The sequence below is a fragment of the Dasypus novemcinctus genome, chromosome 19 (assembly GCF_030445035.2).
Source record: "Dasypus novemcinctus isolate mDasNov1 chromosome 19, mDasNov1.1.hap2, whole genome shotgun sequence".
Lineage (NCBI taxonomy): Eukaryota > Metazoa > Chordata > Mammalia > Cingulata > Dasypodidae > Dasypus > Dasypus novemcinctus.
The window spans coordinates 60,487,281-60,506,403 of record NC_080691.1 but is presented as its reverse complement, the minus strand read 5'-3'; the positions used below and the strand labels follow the sequence as shown (position 1 = coordinate 60,506,403).

Genomic DNA, 19,123 nt, shown 5'->3' with positions numbered 1-19,123 from the left:
ATGTGAAGTTCCCACTTTCTCTCTTTCTCACTTCCATTTCTCCCAGGTCAGCAGGAAAGCTGCATGAGGGGTCCGGTAGCAGATTCAAGTGGGTCCTCGGTGAACCAACTCAACACAGAAGACAATGACTCTTTATTTCCAGCGAGAGAGCACCTACTCCTCACCAGGAACCCCAAATATGCTACTGGAAGCTTGGAAAGCATGTCCTAATGTACCTCTGCCTTCGGTGTTCTAAGGGAGGGCTAATTGATATTCTGACTCCTCCTTCTCCCAGACTAAGTTTCCTATCCCAGGGAATTTAGGTAAATTGGGCTTTCTCAGCTGATTTTCCTCTCCTTTCTTCCCAGGCTCTCCCCAAGCCAGCTAGTATGCTTCTCCAAGCTCAAAAAACAAAGGGGGGGGGGGGACACCAGAAAAGTGAACCCGCACACCTAGCCCCTCCTTGTCTCCCACAAAATCTCTGGCACTCACAATCAGTCCAAAACCGGAGGGCTAGGGCAATCACGGACCTCAAGGAGCGCTGGATTCAGGAATGGGAAGTCCAGGATGTTGAGGACTCAAGGTATGTGGGTCTGTGGAGCATGGGATATGGGGGCTTAGGGGACATGGACCTGGGAACCACGCATCCAGGAAACACAGGCTTGGGAATGCTGCTGCACAACCAACAAGAGTTTTCAGGGAATGCCGCAGTCGCCAGTCCTAAGGGGAAGGGTCCCGCCCACAACTTCTGACCTCCATGTCAGAAACCCAAAATTCTGCCTCTAGCAAGCACCACTTGTTACTCTCTCTCCAAATGGATGTCCAGACACCTCCTGCCCTGCAAACCCGTAAAACAGCCGCTCTAGCAGGACTCCAACCCCACCCAGCTGTTTCTTTGCAGGAGAGATTATGAGGTGCACTCACTCAGATGCCATCTTGCCCACCCTCTGGTGTACTTTTAATCTCTGAACACCCCAAAAAGCCCTGGATTTATATAGCACTTATTGATTTCCATAGTGCATGTGTGTATAATTATGCCAGGGTCAACTTCAAGGTAACGAAGCCTTAACACCTGTGTCAAAAATTTTCTCAATATTTATTAAAGAGTTTTTACAGTCAATATATGCATGGCCAAGCATACATCTGTATGAGGAGTTGAAGGGCTCTGCAGAAGATACAGGTAAATCTCCGTGCTGCTCTGGGCAGGAATGTGCTCATTGATTTGCAAAAGACCAGTATAACCAGGTCCTGCAGGCTCCCACTTTAAAATAATACATTTTGAGAGGGGGCGGCCAGGTGGAGTAGGGCTGCGGGGGCTGGAGGCCCGCTCCAGGCCCATTGAACGGTGGGCCCAAAAGGTTGGCTTCCAGAAGGCTTCCGGAGTCGGATCAATCCAGACCAGGGGAGGTAGGGACTAGTTGGCCAGCACAGGCATCCGCATAGCCTCCGGCCCCAGTCTCCAGGAGCCGGCCCTGCCAGAGCGCAGCGTCGCCACCGGGAGGCGCCTGGAGCTGCTGATTATAAGCAGTGGCTGAGGCGTGCCTCTACCGGTCCCTGGCCGCCCAGGCACCCGAGGGGACTGAAGCTGACCGGCGGCCCGGGAAGCGGGATCGGTTTCGAGGTGGTGGAATGGGAACAGCCTGATGCCACGAGAGCCGGGGGAAGCGAGCAGGACGCTCGGAAAGCGACTCGCTCGACTGGCCGCAGGCGCGCTTTGGCTGCGGGCGCGGGGAAGCGCGGCGGGCACTAGGTGAGCGAGGGCAGCCGTGGGCGCGGGATCGCGGGGACACCTGCGGCTCCTCGGCCTGGGGCACGCTCTAAGCACTGCGCTTAGCCCCGCGGGCTAGGCGCCAAGGCCGTAGTGCAGTGGGGCGAGGGGGCAGGCGGCAAGCCGGGGCGGCTCCAGTACCACCCCGGGATGCAGCCGCCTTGGTGCCCCTGGGGGCTTGCCGGGGCGGGGTGGGGATACGGGCGGAGTGATCCAGGCGGTGCCGCCCAGCCCCTGGGCTGCTGCTCTTGCACAGGCTGCAGAGCCCAGCCTCCTGATGCTGAATTAGTGGGCTCAGTGCCACCCTTCCTCGGGGCCTGGGAGGGTCTTTTAGAGGCCCCTCCTGCTGCTCACTTGGACCCGCGTGGTTCCTTGGTTTCAGTCAGTTCTCAGACTTCATTCTTCCTGGACCAGCTCAACTTGTGGTTCTGTGGCTGGGTGGCCCAGGGGCCAAGCTGAAGGGGGTCACCGCCTCGGGCGGGTGGTGCGCCTGAAACCTGGGGAACTGGAGCAGATCTCCTAACTCCACCTTTCCCAGTGCTGCCTGGGGGCAGTGGGCAAAGCAAGCAACAGTAGAGGCTCCTGGGGCGACACGACCCTGCTGTTCCCCCTGGGCCAGGAAGTCAGCACCTTCCACTGTCACTGCCCCACGTGCGACTAGGGCATCCGCACTGGCCGCCTCAGAACAGGTTCAGCAAGGTGAGGCGCACAATCGCCCTGTGCCCTGCTCCTGGGCCTTCTCCTCACATCTCTCACCCACAGAGCCCCAAGGATGGGCCCCCTTTCTTCTGTCCCCAGGCTGCAGAACTAGGGCCATGCCTGAGACAGCAGGGGCAGAGCTGTTACCGGATTTTACCTAGGTTCTTGGCTATGCTGCAGAAATTAATTTCAAAAGCACACCAGTTGAGTTAGGCCAGTAATTTACTTAGGTAGGGAGGGAAGAGAAATGGGAGAAAGTAACAGAAAATAACAGAGCAAGGGTCCCAGGTAGTGAGGAAGGGGATGAAAAGGGATGTAGAGGGCTGATTTACAGGCTACAATTTCCCATTATAGATTATAAATCCCCAGATTAACTTGTGTGGCCACGTGGCAGAGGAAAAATTGCAAAAATGATATGCAGAGGGCAGGACGGGTCCATAGGCAAAAAGGCAAGGTGAGAGCCTGCGCTCAGGGTTGTGCCTGACTTTTAAACAGTTAATTATTCCACCCCTTTGCTAATGGCAGGGCAAGGGGTTCCAGCTGTTTGCTGTTTGGATTGATTACTCCACCCATCAATTCCTTAGTGAGGGCCCAGTGATAAAGTTTCTAGGGAACATCTTGGCTTTTCCTTGTTCTCAGGAAGAAGTCTTTGTTCTGCGTAGCAGAATCCCAGGGGCGGGGTTCCTCCAGCAGCCATCTTGGGGGTTTCTGATGTCCATGTGGACTCTTTGTCAGGTTCCAGATCTGTTTATTAATTCCCTATCCTATTAGCCTGCTTCAGAGAGGGGAGCTGGAGTTCCCCAAGTGATGCCAGCCTGTGTGTGCAGGCAGCCACATCAGCTTGGTCTCCTTGGCTCCCAAGTTCAAGTGCACCCTCTTGGGTGTGAATGGAGGCTTTTGCTGCTCCCTGTGGTGACACTCCAAGAGAACCCTACTTTTTGTTTGTTTGCACTCAAACTCCTGTCTGGGCACCTGAGGGTGAGATTGCCCTCTCCCTTCAGGAGGACTCCAACACTATCCTACTTTGCTTTGGAATTCCAAGCAGGACTTGAGAACCTTAGATCTAGTCAGAGCAGCAAAGAGCTTTTGAGGAGTCTCTGCCCCCCATCCCATGCCCTTTCCTCTCTGTAAACTGGCATGTTGGGATAACTTTGCCACCCCTGCATCCCCTTAAATGCATACTATAGTGGAGTGGAGGAAGATTTCTGAATATGCAGTAAGGTAATCTGGGTCACCTCTGCTTTGTCAAAGCTGTTACTTTGGTCTGCAGAGTTGAGCCCCAAGTCAGCTTTAGCCCAACACCTGATTTGCTATTGATATGCAGCGGAGACACCCTTACCTCCTGGGTAAAATTGTGTGCAGGCAGGTATAAGAGTGGAGGAAGAGCAGTGTTAAAAAAATTGTTGCCCTGGAAATCTATAATTTTCCAGTTGTCCTAAAATATAGGAGAGACAACAAACCAGCCAAGGAGTGCGTGTTTGCCCTCTCAGGTTTTTAAAAGGTTAATATACATCTCAAAGTAAATGTAGACTCTCTCCCCTCTCCCCCCACTTCTGAGCAGTCCTGAACAGCATTTTTAAATGCTTTGCCTCAATATGAGAATGAAATTTGACAGTCAAAGCTTATATGTGCCCTCCTCTGAACTTAAATGGATATGAAAGATGAATCTCTTACATCATCATAACCATTGTTAAATCTGGTACCAAGCTGCCAAGAAATGATCTGTCATGCAGGAGCTTTCTGAATTAACTGTCCTTGCAAGTAAATGGGGAAGATCCTTCTGCTTGTTTCATCTTTATCACCACCACGCCCCCCCCCAACAACTTTGCCTTTCTAAAGATGTTTCTCTGACTCTGTTTCCCACTGTTGGAGGGCAATATTTCCTTTGGCCAGCACAGCAAAATCTAAAGCCATGAGCACAATGATTATTTTAATCTCTCCACGTAAGTCTGTTAAACTAAAGATTTGGTGACATTTTTTCAAGGGCTTTAAGCCTCTTTTTAGACTAAAGGAGGAAGAAGAGGTCAAAGCAAGTATGGTTAGAGAGTCCTTTGTCTTGGGATGAGAGGAAGGGTGAACTTGAAAGCGAGGGGGTAAAATGGAGTACGTTAGTTTTGCAGTAAGTTCACCAAACAACTATTTTCACATTGCCAATGATGTTGGGAAGGAAGAGCTAAAATAATTCTTGAAAATAGAGGCTTACTGAAGACCTGAACAGTGTTTTACTTTTTTTTTTAGTTAATTATCAAGAGGGTGAAAGACAGTATGAAGCTGAGAGGGCAATTCTGGGAACTGAAGGCTTGGACCTATAACTAGAAACACATTTTCTCATAAGATAAAGTCAAGAAAGGATATTGATTTTTGTGGACAAATAAGATCTAAATAAAAGACTGTCCTAAGATGATGTTTTGTTTCATAACATGGTTTAGAGAGCTTCTCAAGAATATCTTGGCAGGTAGTAGGGAGTCTTTTTCCTCTGTGTATGTTGGAATACACTAGCAGATGGAAATGTGGGATGCATGATGTGATGACAGGTGCTGGAATTCTAAGTGTCAGGTGCTTGTCACCTCTGGTGGTAAAGTAAAAGCAGGTGTGGCAGGTTTCCCCACCCAGCAGTATGTGAAAATTCAGGGTTTAAAGACTTGCCTTTTCTTCTGTGGTACCCAACTCCCTCCAGTGCTCTTTTCCCTTGTACTATTGTTATTGAAACTCCTGCAGCATGTTTAGTGAACTTAGAACCTGCATCCCTATTTAATGGTACAGAATTGCTGCCAAACACAACTCTTGATTGCCCTCTTTCTCCTTCAGCTGCTGCTGTCATAGCACCTGCAAATGTAAACCACCCAGGTGGCTAGAACCATAGGGTATTGCAGTCAAAAGGGATCTTAGGGCCCACAAGCCTCTCTCTCCTCCTGAATAACATCACTGACTTGGTTATCCATAGTGTGGGTTTGAACCCTTCTGCTGATGGGGAGGGAGTGTCCTGTGGGTTCAGCAGCCCATTCCTTCCTTGTTCTTCCATGCAGGGAGCTGAGTCTTTTTTGGTGACTCTAGCTCAGGTTACTTTATGTTTAGCTGTGCAGCTCAAACCTCCCAGTGATTCTTTTTTTTTTCCTATAGAATTCATTTTCAAGTATTTGTTTCTTTCCTGGCTTAGCAATTTTTAGCTACTTCTGTCATTCCATATTTGACAAAATCTCCCACTCTTTCACCAGACTGACTGTTCTAGTAGGTATGTATATCTCTTGCACATGGCCCTAGAATTCACCCTGGCAGGCCCAGGGTGAGATAAGAAAAAAGGTGGTGATGGATGCCACTCTTCCACTAATGAAGCCTGCAGTTGATTTGCATGAAGGTTTAAGTAGATATGACATTCTTCTGACTCATGTTGGGACCTGTTTACCAAAAACCACTAGGTCTTATTCATGTAGTTGCTTTCAAGCAAGCTCTTTTTGAGTCTGCACTTTATAAGTGTGTTGTCCAATTCAGGTCCAATTCAGTTTTGGGATATTATATCTCCCATTTAGGATACTCCCTCCCTCCCTCCATCCATTCCTTCTTTCCAATTGCCTACAAGCCTTGGTCATTGGTATTTTCATCTCCTCCACAAGTTGTATCACTGACCAAGACAGTGCCTTCAAAAATTATATTAATATATTTCCCTTGCACAGCCATTGATAGTTTTCAAAACATTGCTCCTGTACATTATTTCCTTTTTTTTTTTACATTATTTCCCTTTACTAAGACTATTTAGAATATCCACACCAGTCTTCATACAGAATGCTTTTGTGTTTTCAGCCACTTAACACACATTTCGGTATGCCAGGGACTCTTCAGAGGGACCAAGTGTTTGTGACTGTATAGATTTGTGTTTTATCTCCAAGCCATGGCAAAAGATATTATCAGCCCCTTCCCAAAAAGGTGACTCACAAAAATTCCTACCAGGGATTCAGAGAGTGTGGCTTTTGGGGGACTGAGGATAGGTCCAGCACCCAGCTCCTTGGGCTGCCTCCCCACACCAGGACAACCCCTCTGCTGGCAGCACAAATTCTCAGATCCTTGAGGTTTTACTCAACATAGATAAAATAAAATCACTCTAATGATCTGAAAGTCCTTTCTCTTGAAAATTTGCCCTACTTAATCCTACAGTGTTCTGAGTGACTCCTTGTTGATCTAATGTCCACAACACCCTTAAAGCATCCTCAAATTTTTCCAATAATCAAAGTCAGTTAAAATTTCCAAGTTTCATCTCTTTTGGCTGAACTTGGAAGGTAAAATAGGTGACATGTGACCAATTTAACCAGTAGGCTGGGTGATGGTTTTCTTTTTCTCTCCTTCTCACTCCTTTCAAGCTCTCATGTGCCAAGTAACCCAAAATAAAATCACGCACAACTTATGTATATGTTTAGTTCAAAAGTATTCTGTGTAAAGATAAAACTGAAATTCCATCTTAAATAGATCAATTCATTCAGGGCTTTGGAGGCCAGCCAAGAATGAACTCCAAATGTGGGACTCTGCAACAGCAACTGCAAGCACATGCGCCATGTGACTTAAACCTATATTTGTTTGGCATGTTTGTTTTAAAGAGTAAACTGGAAAGTGGAACAGAAACTTGTGTTTGCATGTGTGTTTTAATTCTGGAAACTTTGCTGTACCAAAGAAAAAACAAAACAAAACAGGATTTGTTTCCTATTTTCCAAAGGAAAGAAACTAAGTATGAGAGCAGAAAGTCACAATCTATCCTAGCGGAGAACAAGGGAATTTGTGAAACTGCTGTTTCCTGGTAGGAAGTTATGAAAATACTTTCAGTGAGAGAAAAGAAAAAACATTGTCAAAACCACTTTCATTTTCATTCCTTCTTGGCCCAGGGAGCAGGGCAGCAATGGCTGCTAATGGACCAGTGAAAGAGGACCCAGTCAACATGGTGAAGTTGATGACTAAGAACATGCTTGATGGCATTTTTGATAACTTTATGGGAAAGAATGTGTTAAATGGAGAAGAATTACACAAATTAGGGCAAAACATGAACCTCTTCTTAAACAAGACTGAAAATCTGGTTGAGGATATCATTGAAAAAAACACAAAAGGCTGGCAAATTACTTACATACCGCTTCTTCAATCCCAAAATACAGCTGAGTTTAAAACCTCATTCTTAAGGTGACGATGATGAATCTGAGAGCTCTACATTATCTTCTTCTCCTACAGAATCAGAAGATGAAAGTGAAGACAGTGAACATGAGGAAGACGCTGCATCAGCCCAGGCATTGTCTCTCCCTTTGTCAGCTCCTCTGCAAAGGTTGGCTGCCAAAACCATTGATAAATTGAAGCTTTGTCCTCCTGTTCATTATCATAAACTGAAGATAAAAAAGGCAAAAGTGATATATCCAGTGATGGAGAAGGAGGACTGAATATGCCTGGCCCTCATCATTTGCAAAAACTAATTTGACTACCTTTCTAAATGACATGGAGCTGAAACTGACATTTTGGGAATGAAAGACCTACTTGAAAACTTTGGATTTTCAGTGGTTGTAAAAGAGAATCTCACAGCTCAGGAAATGGGAACCAATCTAAGGCAGTTTGCTGCATGCTCTGAGCACCAATTCTCAGACCGCACATTCCTGGTGTTTATGTCACATGGCATCCGCGATGGAATCTGTGGAAGGAAGCACAGTGATAAAGAGCCAGATATTCTGAATGATGATACCGTCTTCTGAATTTTCTACAACTATAACTGCCAGAAGTTGAAAGACAAGCCCAAAATCATCATCACGCGGGCCTGCCAAGTCATAGATGCTGGAATTATTTTAATGAATGACATGGGAGAAACCTCTGAGGCTACATGTAGCCAACTCTCACTCTGTTCCAGGTCATATGATGCTGTTACAAAAGCCCAGGTAGAGAAGGACTTCATTGCTTTCAAATCTTCAACCCCACATAATATTTCTTGGAGAACTGACACGAATGACTCTTTCTTTATTTCATGACTTATACACTACTTTAGAGTCCTTTTGGTGTTACCATTTGGAAGAAGTCTTTCAAAAGTTTTCAAAATTCATTTGAAATCCAAAGTGAACTGACCCAGATGCCCACTATAGAAAGACTATCCATGACAAGATATTTCTATGTCTTCCCTGGGAATTAAAGTTCGTAAGAGACATCTCAGGAAAATGAAGACATTAGGCTTTGAATAAATCTACTATTTCCATAGGGTCACTTTTTGTTCGAGAATATTTTATACCTAAGTTCCCAAAAGTCTATCCTCCACAAATTACTTTCTCATATCTTCATTGACCTAAAGATTATAAATTTATTTTTATATTATGTGTTTTCACATTTTATCAGAAAGATAAGTCATGTTCATTTTAAATAATAAAGCTAAAAGAAGAACACTTTTTAAATGGAGAAATATACTTAACATTTTTGGAAATATATGTGGAAAAAACTCAGCTTATTTTTGTTTAGCTTATTTGTTTTATATATTCCATTTCATGCTTTTCTTTTTTTATTTTTATCATAATACAAAATCAATAAAACATATAGTAATTGAAATTTTTGATTGTACAATATTCTTTCAGCAATAAATACTTAAGGTTTTAGTTATTGTTTTAGATATTTTGTCTATATAGTCTGATTAATGTGTTTGTCTGTATATCAGATTATTTCCTCATAATGAATTTTTACACTCTGACTTACTTGGTCCAAGAATAAATACTTTAACAACTTTTGATAAATTATGGTCAAATTTTATGTAAAATTATAGACATATGAAAGATCTAAGATAATGACCGATGGGCTAAGTAATGTCTTTTTAAAATTGTTATTAATTTAATAGATGAAATATTGTTAATCAAACTGATATATGCACATCAATGTTCATAGCAGCATTATTTACCATTGCCAACAGTCGGAAACAACTCAAATGCCCATCAGCAGAAGAATGGATAAACGAAATGTGGTGTATACATACAGTGGAATACTACTCAGCTGTAAGAAAGATTACAGTACTAATACTTGGGATAACATGGATGAATCTTGAGGACCTTATATTGAGTGAAGCAAGCCAGGCATTGAAGGACAAATACTAAATGACCTCTCTGATATGAATTAAGCAAATCAAGCTGTCTCATACAGCTAGAGACTAGATAATGGTCTTACAGGAAATGTGGGGGGAGAGGAGGTTATGAGCTTATGCCTAAAAGGATGAAATCTATGATACAGTGGAGGTAAGTAGTTGTGTAGGGAAGGGATAAGATGGACACATAGGGATACTACTGGGTGGGGCTTTGCAGGATTGAGGGGGGTTAGGGTTGGGAGGATGGGTCAGATGGTCCATGGAATTAGGGGGAGGGTTTAGGGGAGGAGGTAAACATGGGAGATTGTCAGGTACATGGTGGAAACTATAATGTTGAGAAAACTCTTTAGAAAATATAAGGACGGGTTATTTGTTTAAGATGCAAAGAACAAGCAAAAACAATGAGCAAACAGATGAAGGAGCCATGGGGGGGGGGTGGAGGGAGAATGGAGATGAGCCTTAAAAAACCCATATTCCAATTTTAAGATCAAACAAGTATAACCTTCAGAGATTTTTTGCAGTGTTTCCAGGTGTCTGCAAATGTCTGTCTCTTAAGAAATTGACAAGTTTCTTCACATTTGAATGGAGCCAGAAGAATAGCCTCCAGTGTGGGAAAGATTGTTCATATTTATTTGTTTTCAATATTCTCTCCCACAGTGACAACTTGGCCAAAAGGCCTTAGGGAGTTTTTGTTGTTGTTGTTGTTGTTGTTGGTTGGTCTCTGTAACTCTCAAGATGGCAACCTCAGGATCTTAAGCTGAAAACAAAAATCAAAACAAAACAAGAAACACCTTACCTTTTCCATGTGATAAGTATATCACACTATACATGACTTTTCCCTATGAAATTATTTTATGAGGCAATTCCCGTGATTGACTTTATATTCTGCTTCCCTTTCTTGATGAAATCTCTTTGGATGCCAATGAGTCAAATCCCTTCATCTGGAGAAATTGATGTTTTCCACAGTATTAGGCAAAACTTCTTTTAAGGCAGTTTGCAGAGTCTTTGTGGCTTATTCAAGTAATGTAGAAAGCCATGACTCAGGGTGACATGCTGCGTGTCTTTCTTCATAAAAGCAGAAAAATCAGATGTGTTGGCAAATATTGAACCCACAACATAGTTCCACAGTTTTTGTGTGCCTTAGGAACTTTTACCTGAAGAAGAAACTACCGTTTTCTTTTTGTTTGTTTTGTTTTTTAAATATATTTTTATTTATTTTTAAAAGATACTTAGATTACATAGAATGCTATATAAAAATATAAGGATTTCACCCCCCATGTACCCCATTCCCCACACCTCCCACCCTTCCCCACATTAACAACTTCTTTCATTAGTGTGGTAAATTCATTGTAATTGATCAACACATTTTGGAACATTGCCACTAATCATGTATAATAATTTACATTGTAGTTTACACTATCTCCAACTCAAATCTGTAGGTTATAGCTTATATACAATGTTATTGTAATGTCACTCAGGACAATTTCAAGTCCTGAAATTCCCCCCATATTACACCTCTGTTTCCCTTTCCCTGACTCTAGGACATCCAGTGGCCACTCTCTCTGCATCAATGATATAATTTCTTTCATTGTTAGAATCACAATAAGTCTATAGTAGAATACCTGTAAGTCCACTTTAGTCCAAATTTTATTTTCCCAGTTCTGAGGATTCTGGGATGGTGATGCCCACACAACCTCTAATTGAGAGGTAGATTCAATCCCATATAGCTAATGGATGGGCCTATCTTGCTTGTAGTTGCACACTCTCAGATCCTTAGTGTAGTGTTTGTCCAAACTCATCTTCTTGTTAGTTTGAACAACAATGAACTGGAGAGGAGGTGTTGAAACTCTGCTGAGGCTTCAGGCCCAGCTTGCACATGGACATCCCAAAGATTCAAGTCTTTTGGATATACATCTACCAATTCCAGCATCAACTGTAAGTTCAAATAAAGGGGACAGAAAAGGCATGTGTAGAGAAAGCCATATGTGAGTCCAACTTTGTCACTATAGGGAGCACAAACTGCAAAGTAGAGCCCACTGTCAAGACACAAAACTCGGCGCTATCTCCCATGCCCACAAGATATGTGTGCCTTCAGAGCCTTCTGGAGACCTGCTATTTAGGGTATCTACTTTGGCTGTCTATGAGATTCTGCTGTGATGTGGATTAGTGTTTTCTCTGGGGAGACCTCCTGATTCATTTTTAGGTCTCTTAGTCAAATAAACTCATTTGTCTTTAACTCTTCTCCCTTTTATTCAATGTATTTTTCCAATTGCATTGATCTTTGGTGTTTGGTAGTAATCCTTGCTGGCAAGAGGCTCAGTCCCAGGAGTCATGTCCCATGCTGGGGGAAGTAATGCATTTATATCCCATGTTTGGTTCAGAGAGAGACCAGATTTGAGCAACTGGGAGGCTCTCAGGAGGTAACTCTTAGCCACCTTACTACACTAGGCTATATTGCAACATCAAGAACAAAAGCTCATAAAGATAGTCATAAATATCAAGGACCCATCAATGGGCACTACTCAGTGCCCATTTACTTGGGTACTTGTTGCTGCTGTTCCATTAGAGAATGAGGCTGAACTCCCCAGGATGGGAATTCAATATTCATTTATGACAATGCCCCATGAAAACTTAAATATATTTATATACCTTTTATGTACGACTATGTGAACTTCCTCTCATGTATCCCCCATCACTGACACCCCACACCAATGATCCTCCCCTGCCATAGTTGTAACCCTTCTGTGATCTAAAACTTCTTCAAAAATGAAGCCCAGAATATTGCCAAATACAATTATTAGGTAAATGAAATAATAAGAGTATATTTAAACATAAGAAATAAAATACATAGTAATTTAGAAAAACTAAAACTAAAGTAAAAAAATTTGGGATATTATTAAAAATGAAAAATATTTTTAAAAATTGTTGGTGTTTGACTTTCATCACTGTAATATCTGTAATCTTGTATATACAGTGGGATTTTTTTCTCTTTCTTCACCAGTGCCTTATATATTTTTAAAATACATTTTGTCTTCAAAGGAGTTTTAGGTCACAGTAAAGTCACATATAGAATATATAGGACTGCCATGTAGCCAACATCCTCTCCCCTTTACCCCTCTTTTATCAGTAACCTTTCTACATGTGGATGACACATTTGCCACAACTGGTGTACAAATATAGATATGGAGCTAACAAACATGGTCAATGGTTCACATTATGATTTACTCTTTAGACCATACACTTTTTTTTTGTTACCAATTTTTTTTATTTTATTATTATTTTTTTAAAATATTACATTCAAAAATTTTGAGGTCCCATTCAACCCCACCGCCCCCACCCCCCACTCCCCCCACAGCAACACTCTCTCCCATCATCATGACACATCCATTGCACCTGGTAAGTACATCTCTGGGCATCGCTGCACCCCATAGTCAATGGTCCACATCATAGCCCACACTCTCCCACGTTCCATCCAGTGGGCCCTGGGGGGATCTACAATGTCCCATAATTGACCGTGAAGCACCACCCAGGACAACTCCATGTCCTGAAAACGCTTCCCCATCTTATCTCTTCCTCCCATTCCCCGCACCTAGCAGCCACCATGGCCACCCTTCCCACTCCCATGCCACATTTTCTCTGTGGACATTGGATTGGTAGACCATACACTTTTATAAAATTTTTGTTGAAATTTAACATGTCCTGTATCCATCATTGCAAGATCGTACAGAACACTTCCATTGCCCTCTAAATAAATATCCCCCCTTCCATCTGTTCTCTGTCTCCCTCCCCCTAATAGCTAAAGCATGTACCTGTTACAGAAAGTAGACATTAAAAGTGAGCTTTCTTCCCATCTCTCCTTATGTCTCCCTTTAGGAGCAGCCAAGCTACCAGTTTCCTATATATCCTTCCAGCAATATTCTAAGTACATTTAATATCTCACAAATTGTAATGTATTATTCACTGTCCTGTGCCTTCTCTTAATTTTTGCTGGAGATAGAGAGCTCCTCATTTCTTTTTTCTTGTCTAGTTAGTGTTCAATTGAATGACTGGGCCATACTTTATTTAACTAATTAACTACTGTATCCAAATAGAGGATATTTAAGAGGACAATTAGTTTGATTCCAGGTTTTGCTCTCTACAAGATTGTAATGGCATCCTGGTATTCATGGACATTTGCATATGTGTCAGACATTCTTAGAAGTGGGAGAGCCAAGGTAGCTGCATTTTTCATTTGACAGATGTTGACCAATTTTTATTCTGACCAGCACCATGGACAGTCCTATTCCACCACCCACCCCACCCCAGGGAGGACATTTCATCATGAAAAATTTTCTTTTTTTAATTAAGTTTTTACTTTTAAGGAAGTTTTAGATTACAAAAATGTTACATAAAAAATAGAAGGAATTCTTATATGCCCTGCTCCTTCCCCTCCCACACTCTCCCACACCAGCAACATCCTTCATTAGTGTGGTACATCTGTCATAATTAATGAACACAAATTGAACATGCTACTAACCGTGTAATACTTTTACATTATAGCTTACATTTTTTCCCACAGAATTTTGTAGGTTATGATAAAATATACAATGGCTACCACTGTAATGCTGTAATGTCATGCAGGACAAATCCAGTGTCCCCAAAATGCCTCTATATTACAACTATTCTTCCCTTCCCCATCCATCAGAACCTCTGGTGGCCACTGCTGTCACATCAATTCCATTGCTAGAATAGTAACTCTATAGTAGAATAATACTGTCTACTTTAGTCTGTTGTTCATTGCCTAATCTTGAGGGCTTTGGGCTGGTTTTGTCCATTCTGATTCTAATTGAGAGGGAACTTAGATCCCATGGGTCAGATGGATGGAAGGATCCTGCCTGTTGTTACAGTCTCCGTTCCTTAGAATAGGCATTACTCATCATCACCTTCTCGTCAGTTTTCCTGGGTGAGTCCAATGAACTGGAAAGAAGGTGCTACAACTCCACTGTAGTTCACGGCTCAACCAGCACACAGATGGACAAAGATTTAAGTCCCTGGAACATGCAACCACCAAGTATAGTGTCAATTATCTATATAATCTTTATAGTTATTCCTACTAATGATACTCTTTTCTACGCTCATGTCCAACACTCTCTCCCTCTTTTTTTTTTTTTTTCCTTTCAACCTATAGAGCACCCTTCAGTATTTTCAGAAGGCCAGGTTTCTTGCTGATAAACTCTCTGTTTTTGTGTTTATCTATTAGTATTTTAAATGCTCTTTCTTTTTTCAATGTCATCTTTGTTGGATACAGAATTCCTGGCTTGCTGTTTGTTTTTTCTTTCCGTTAGCAACTAAACTATGTCATACCACTGCCTTCTTTCTCCAGGGTTTCATATGAGAGATCAGCACTTAATCTTTTCAAACCTACCTTGTTTGTGATGGATTTCTTTTCTCTTACTGCTTTCAGTATTCTCTCTTTGCCTTGAGTGTTTTACAGTTTGGTAAGTATATGTCTAGGATAGGTCTCTTCAGATTTATACTGTTTGGAGTATGCTGCACTGCTTGGATAAATACATTCATGTCTCTCAAAAGAGTTGGAAAATTTTCACCCTTTATTCCCTCAACACTCCCTTGCCTCCTTTTCCTACTTTTTTTGCTCTAGGATGATATAGTATGTAAGTATGTGTGTTTACTGTTGTCATTAAATTCCATGAGTCCATGCTGATTTTTTTTTCATTTTATTTATTTGTTCTACTATCTGTATAAATTCAAATGTAATTTCTTCAACATCAGTAATTCTTTCCTCAGCATTTTCAAATCTTCTGTTTCGTCCCTCTAGATTTTTTTGGTTTCCTGCATTGTGCCATTCATCACCATCAGATCTGTTATCTTTTTATGCATGCTTACAATTTTTTCTATATATTCTACCAGTGAATTCTTAATATTGTAACTTGTTCCTTCACCTTATTAATTTGATTCATGATATTGTTTGGACACCCTTGATTACTTGTTCCATATTCTGTGTTCCCTCCTTTTTTAGTGTGTTCATTAGACTGGACCCCATCATCGTGTTACTTAGTTTGGCTTGTAAGTTTTGCTGATACCTAGGCATCTGCTATTCTTCATGGGCTTTTTCAAAGGATTATCTTGTCTTTCTACTGTAGAGTTTATATTGGTTTGTTTTGTGTTAAGGTTCCTCTTGGCACTTGGTTCCACTTATTCTGTATCTATGTACTTACCCTTGTTTCCATGAAAAACAATACTAAGAACATAGAAAAGGAAAGATTGAAGAAGAGAAAAAGAATAATAGTGATAATAAAAAAATATATATAAAAGGAAACATAAAAGAGACAGGGAAAAAATAAGTTATAAGAGGGAAAATCTAAAAATAAGACAAAGGAATATGAACAAAAATGTAGAATAAATGAAAATGAGGGAAGCGGACTTGGCCCAGTGGTTAGGGCGTCCATCTACCACATGGGAGGTCTGCAGTTCAAACCCCGGGCCTCCTTGACCCGTGTGGAGCTGGCCCACACGCAGTGCTGATGCGCGCAAGGAGTGCCCTGCCACGCAGGGGTGTCTCCTGCGTAGGGGAGCCCCACGCGCAAGGAGTGCACCCCGTAAGGAGAGCTGCCCAGTGCGAAAGAAAGTGCAGCCTGCCCTGGAATGGTGCCACCCACACTTCCCGTGCTGCTGACAACAACAGAAGGGGACAAAGAAACAAGACGCAGCAAATAGACACAGAGAACTGATAACCGGGGGAGGGGAGGAATTAAATAAATAAACAAAATCTTAAAAAAAAAAAAGAAACAAGAAAGAATGGAATAAAAGACTGACAGATGAGAAGAAAGGATAAAAAAATGAAGACAAAAAAGGAAAGGTTGAATATAAGAAAAGCAAAGGAAGAGGACTAGGTGAAAGAAAGCAACAGAATAAAGAAACTAAGAACAAAAAATAAAGAAAAGAAAAAATGAAACAAAGAAAAAATGCAAAAAATCATGCAAGAAATACATGCTTCCCTCTTAGGCCACTAGGAACAATCTCAGGCTGCCAGTATTCATAAATAATTCACCTTGGAGTCTGCTAAGCTGGTAAGGTACCCAGTGTTAGCGAATAATATAAAGAATAAAAAATTTAAAAAATAATTAAAAACATAAAATAACTGAGGAAAAAACTTTGATACGTCCTCAGTCTATAACTTCCTTGTCACATGTGCCAGCTGGGTACCTGACAATGGGCTGAGCCACTCTCTGTATTTCTTCTCCTAGGAGGTACCAGGGATTGAACCAGGGCTAACCTCTGAAGGAAAACATGAGGCAACACAGAACACCCTTGGCAAAATACTGAAAGGTGATTTTGCATAGGTTTGCTTTTGTTAGTTCCTGGCACTTAAGGAAATATATCTCATACCACTAGTGAGATATTAACTAAAAGAATTTCCAGTTCAGGTTTTAAATCCCAAAATTAACCCATTAAATTATAAAATGTGCATTATAAAACAAAAGATTACAGGAAAAAACAAAGAAACCAGAAATGATGATCTATAAAAGGAACAAATTTAAAATTTGGAAATTACTAATGAAGAGGGTCGATTTAGGACATATTGGGAAAATAGTATAAAAAATATCCTCAAAATACTGAAGATACGTGAAAATGTGGAGAAAAACTAAAAGATATCAAGGAAATATTGAACAATAATCTCTATAAAGAAATAAAAATTTTTAAAAAAGGAATCAAACAAAAATGGGATGACGATTCCAAATGAAACCTAACATTACCTAGAGAATTTCAACAGTAGATTGGAGTTGACAGAAGATTCTGTTAACTCAAAGACATCAGCACTTAAATGATTCAGGCTGAGGGAGCATGAACAAATAAGGGTTTGCAAGAGGAAACAGAACCTAAAAAATGATCATGCATATATCAATACATGTATTTTGGAAGCCCCAGAATGAGATGAAAGGAATAAATGGGCAAAAGGGATATTCAAAGAAATAATGACAACTTGCAAATTTAATGAAACAAAAGAATATACTTGTTTCACCATCAGCTGGAGCCCTCTCTGCAGCAGCTGGATCTGAAGCAGCAGGGAGGATCCAGGGAAATAAAGAGAACAGCATTCGGTGAGCCCACCTGAGCTAAAGCCCATGCACTACCCCACCAGCCCCAAGCATGGGCAACAGTGGCGGGCAGCAAGAGCAAATGGCCCTGCATGCCCTGGACTCCCCCCCTACAGGCACCACTGTTATGAAAAGGCTGCTGCTCTATGGCTTCAACCTGCCGTGCCTCTGCATTTGGGGTCCCTGGGTGGCAGCGATGCTCCAGCCCAAGGTCCAGCGAGCTGCAGTTGGGATCCTGTGGGCTGCAGCTTCCCACATCAGGCTGAGCACCAGCCTCTGCCACCAACCCCCTCAACTAGACTCTCTGGCCAGGAAACACCAGCTGGCTGCAAAGGAGGATGGACTTGGGAGGCTGCATGGCTGAACTGCAGCTCCATAAACTAGATGAACTGGACTGTTTGACTCAGGCAGGGCCTGCTTGATGTCGATTCTGTTGACTTCAATGGCAAACCAGAATTTTACTACATTCTGAAAATCCCACAAATCCCAAACAGTGTCCAAAAAACCCACACTGCCTTGGTAATCCATACCCTATGGTGCTGTTAGCATGGACTCAGGAGTCAGCATTCTAGCTTTGTACTCCAAGGACAGATACAAAAGAGATACAGGGACCAGTCTTGGGGGAGGAACATTCCTAGGCCTATGTTGCTTGCTGCCTGGTTGTGAGGCCTTTGAAGAAGTGCTATAAATAGTAGGTAAAGGTGATGGCACCAATGTGGATAAGCTGGTAAAAGACATTTATGGATTAGACTATGAACAATTTGGTCTTCAAGAATCTGCTGTAGCATCAAGTTCTGGCAACATGAGGAATAAAGGAGAGCAAGAATCCATCAGCAAGAAAGACCTCACTCAAGCCACTTTGGTTGCCATCACCAAAAACATTGGCTCCATTTCTTGGATGTGTGCATTTGATGAGAATATTGATAGAACTGTATTTGTTGGGAATTTTCTCAGAATCAATATGGTCTTTATGAAGTTACTAGCATATGTCCAAAGGATAGCTGAAAGTTCTGTTCTTGGAACATGAGGCTTATTTTGGAGCTGTTGGGGAACTGCTGGATCTTTTCAAAATGACAGAGGGGTAGTAGTAGAAACAACTTCTTGTGAGAAGAACTGGGACCTGCTGCTGCAGAAGGTGAAAGCCAATGTGGGGATGGAAGCTAAGCCATTATGGCAATTGAACCTGCTGAATTTGTAAATAATTTAAAATTCTACTAGTTGATCCTTTACTCTTGGGTTTCAAGTTTATGATACAGAATGGGAATACAAGAGTTTTTCTGTATAATTTAAAAAAATAATGACTTGTGCAGCATGACTAAAATTAACAACTTTAGGCATTAACTTTGAAAAATTGCTTGAGTGAAAGACCAAAAATGTAAAACTTCTTTTTCTTCTTCTGGGGTTTACTGATCAGTTTGGTAATTTTAACTTCATTTAGTAAATACTCTTAGAAATTTTACCTTTCCCTATATTTTTCATATTTCATGATTTCCTGTTGATTTCAAATGA

At 41.8% G+C, this 19,123-nt stretch overlaps 2 pseudogenes; both read left to right on the top strand.

The window, feature by feature from the left end:
• The first annotated feature begins 7,328 nt into the window (after nucleotides 1-7,328).
• Nucleotides 7,329-8,588, top strand: LOC101445721 (inactive caspase-12-like; annotated as a pseudogene).
• Nucleotides 8,589-17,970: 9,382 nt separating this feature from the next.
• Nucleotides 17,971-18,699, top strand: LOC101446186 (pantothenate kinase 1 pseudogene; annotated as a pseudogene).
• Nucleotides 18,700-19,123: the final 424 nt, after the last annotated feature.